We start from the raw sequence: 4,188 nt of genomic DNA, 5'->3' as shown, positions 1-4,188 counted from the left end.
GTTCCCTAGGAGTACCTAGGACACTTTGGATGCTAATACATTCCCTTTGTGTAATCAACCCCCTTACTTGTAATCTCTGGCATTTTATTAGTTTTATTTGAAAACTTCTTATTTTTGGGTTTTGTTCGTACTTTTCCCTTTTCCCTTGGAAATAATAAAAGCGTGGTGGAGACTCTGGTTTTATTGACATCTAGCTTATCCATAGTTTGATGGTCATGAATTTACCGCTATAGAAATTAAGTGGCGACTCTGCTGGGGAGTAGTCTCCAGTGGGTTTAGCCTACTTTTTGTGTGTATATAATTGTATATTTGATGTTTGTATGATATAATTTGCTTGTTGTGCTTGGTGATCTCTGAGTGGTGAGATAAGTTCTAACCTGAACTTGAGTGCAATTAAGATAGGACGATGGTATAGTCATGTTCGACTTGTGTGGAGTAGTCCTTAACAAGTTGGCTTGAGACCCATCTACTCAGTGGAGACCCTTTTGGAGTTATGAATGTCACACAAGAAATTTGTGGTTAGGCATTACTATCTCTGATTTGGGGTCCGAGAAGCTGAGGACCGTAGAACATTTAACCCCTCTTGGCCTATTTAGGATGTAGTGCGGAGACTGTTCAAGTGTAGACTTGATAATAGTTGTTACGCGATACTACACTCAGACGAGTTTCTCTTGAAAATATTATGGGTTGATGAGTCAGTCATCCTAACTTGTAATGTCCGATAGATGGAATTAAGACTCTGGGAACTTTTTAGAACATGATCTACAAGTTTTTATCCTTAGTTCACTCCTTTGGGATGGTTCTTACCCAGACTCCATCCTCGTGACTCACAACAAACCCTTGATTCTTGGTTGATCCAATTAAGTCTTGTCAATATCAATGGAACTTAGGTGTTGATAAGGTGAAAGCCATAATCCACCAAAATGGATGATTGATCTTGACAATGACTTGATTCATCCCTTATCCTTTGTTTGTTTTCCTTGTGTGTGATCCCTTATTTGTGATTGTTGCATTCATGTATTCATGCGCATCATAACATTCATCATACCAAAAATAATTTCAAGGAACTGAGGTCTTATTTGCAAATATTTTCAGACCATGGATTATGGACGAAGGAACACTAAGAAGTACAATTTCAGATGTCTCGACTTGAAAGAGTTAAGGAAGCTATCATCTTTTGTATTAGATCCCTTGGACTTCAAGCAACGTTATGGGAAGCTTCTGTCTATTCTGTCTGCTGATGTGGTTGAAGAACTCTTGAGCATGTTGGTTCAGTTCTATGATCCTCTCTACCGTTGCTTCATTTTTCCTGATTATCAGCTTGTGCCTACGCTAGAGGAGTATGCCCATCTCTTGGGAATACCTGTTTCAGACAAAGTACCTTTTAGTGGATTGGAGGAGATTCCCAGATCTCACATCAATGCTGAAGCTCTTCACTTGAAGAAGTCTGAGATTAAGGCTCATTGGGTGAAGAAAGGAGGATTGTTTGGATTGACTTCTGAGTTCCTCATCAAGGAAGCTACTGCCTTTGCTCAAGCCGGTAGTGTGGATGCTTTTGAAGCTATCTTTGTGTTGCTCATCTATGGATTAGCTTTGTTCCCTAAAATTGATGGTTTTGTTGATGTTAACGCCATTAGAATCTTCTTGATTGGAAATCATGTGCCTACTCTGTTGGGTGATATGTACTTCTCTTTGCATGTAAGGAATTCTAAAGGCGGTGGAACAATTGTGCATTGTGTTCCTCTTCTGCACAAGTGGTTTATTTCGCACTTGCCTCGGACGCCTACCTTTGTGGAGAACAAACAATGTCTAAGGTGGTCTCAGAGGCTTATGTCTCTCACTAACGATGATATAGTTTGGTATGATTCTTCATTGAGTAGCTTGGAGATTATTGATTATTGTGGTGAATTCTCTAATGTGTCTCTCATTGGTACACAAGGAGGAATCAACTACAACTCTTCTTTGGCTCGTTGTCAACTTGGGTTCCCCTTGAGAAACAAACCTAATAACACTTTGTTAGAAGGTCTTTTCTATCAAGAGGGTAAAGATCCCCAATATTTGAAGTAGAAGATTGTGCATGCTTGGTATAATGTGCATAGGAAAGGAAGATCCGAGCTTGGTCCGTGCAACTGTGTAGCTTTGGAAGCTTACACTCTTTGGGTGAAAAAAAGAGATTTGGAATTGAAGATGCCTTATGCTTGTGAGAGACCCATGTCTTTGGTTGTGGCTAAGCCATCAACTCTCCCTAACCGAGATGTAGAGGAGTTGGAAGACGCACTCGCCAAGATGAAGCAAGACAAGGACATGTGGGAAGAGCGTTTCCATGTTTTGAGCAGAAAGCATGAAGAGTTGTAACTTGAGTCTAAGGACAGAGATGCACTTATTGAGCTTCTTGAAGACCGAGTAATGAAGAGACAGAGAGAACTAGAGGTTTCATCTTCCTCTAGTATGCCTCAGCCTTTCGTTGCTTGGAAGAAGATTGTTGATCAGTTAGTCCTTGAGAAGACTCAGATGAAGACTTCTTTTGAGTCATAGATTCGACGCATCCGAAGGAAGTACGCGCCTGCAGCGAGATCTGCTGATGTTGTTATTAGGGATCCTTAGGATAACTAGTCTCATTTCCTCTTGTATTTTGTATTTTGGTTTCTGAAATTGTACTCAGTGTAATCCTTCCAATTATATGAATAAAAGAGATTTTTTATGGTCATATCAAATTGTTGCAATTGTTGTTATAAACATATATATTTGCAAGTGAAATAGTAAGCTCCTTGAAAATAAAAACAAATCAAGCATTGCATTTCATGCATCATTTACATATCAGGTTTATCTTTCGCCAGATGTCTCATTGGTATTTCTTCTGTGCTTCAACCAAGCTAACTCATTGATACAATACCCGCACCAATCACTCAAGAATCATGGAACACCTAGAGCAAGAGAATAAAGACTTGAAGGACGAGATTTCCCACCTAACTGCCATGATGGAGTCAGTGTTGGCTGCTCAGAACCAATCTTCTCCAACGCCTGCAATTCCTCCTCCTCAGAGGACTGTCATTTCCGAGGTTGCTACCTCTACCATTCCTGCTACCGCTGCTCACTTTGCACCTACCCTTCCTGGAGGATTCCCGTGGGGAATGCCGCCACACTTTGTGCCTGAAGGTTTTGCGCATACCTTTACTTCCATGTAGACATCTAGCCCGGTCATGTCTGTGCCGCCACCAGTTGTGCATACACTACCCCGTGTTGAAGACACCATCTATCATTCCGAGCCATCTGGGGGTCCGGATGTTTATGAGAAGATGGATGAAATTAAAGACCAATTCCTTGAGCTGCGAAAGGAGTTGAAGACCTTGAGGGGTAAAAATATGTTTGGTAAGAGTGTTGTGGAACTTTGCTTGGTTCCAAATGTCAAAATCCCGATGAAGTTCAAAGTACCTGAAATTCTGGTATCAGATATGAGATATCGAAGGTAATGTCACGACACTAATATCTGAGTAACACAAACAGGATAAAGATACAAAATGGTAATGCAAAAAACACAAGCAATTGTTAACCCAGTTCGGTCCAACTCACCTACATCTGGGGGCCACCAAGCCAGGAAGGAAATTCACTAAAATAGAATCAGTTCAAAGACTCTCCGTACACTTCAACAAGTTACAGTCTTTCTCACCTAATCTCTACCCGTGCAATTTCTACCTAAGCACTCTTAGATATGAGAACCCACTCACTTCCCTACAATCACACCTGTGATCTTAAACAACAATCCCTTGAGAAAAGAAAACACTTTTCAATAACACACTCTTGATTTTACTTCACAGTTTCAATCAAGAAGACACACTCTTGATCTTGCTTCATAACTTTGATCAAGAAGACACACACTTGATCTTGCTTCACAACTTTGATCAAGTAGACACACACTCTTGCTTAACAGCTTTAGAGTGACAAATTACAACCACAAATTAGTCCAATTCAATCATCAAAAGATGACTTGAATGGCTTACAAGTCTTACGACTAAACAGACACAAAACCTAGCTCTCTCTCTATATTTCGCTCAATATTGGTTGTGTTGTAAAACAGGTTTTCTATGTCCCTTTTTATAGAAGCTTTCAGCTGGGCTTGGACATCCTGAAAACCCTAAATCTATTTTCCAATCAAATCTTCTTATGACATCTGGTTCGATCTCCTTGGAA

This window comes from Lathyrus oleraceus, chromosome 3 (genome assembly GCF_024323335.1).
Source record: "Lathyrus oleraceus cultivar Zhongwan6 chromosome 3, CAAS_Psat_ZW6_1.0, whole genome shotgun sequence".
Lineage (NCBI taxonomy): Eukaryota > Viridiplantae > Streptophyta > Magnoliopsida > Fabales > Fabaceae > Lathyrus > Lathyrus oleraceus.
The sequence above is the reverse complement of the archived record's forward strand: the minus strand, read 5'-3'. Positions refer to the sequence as shown.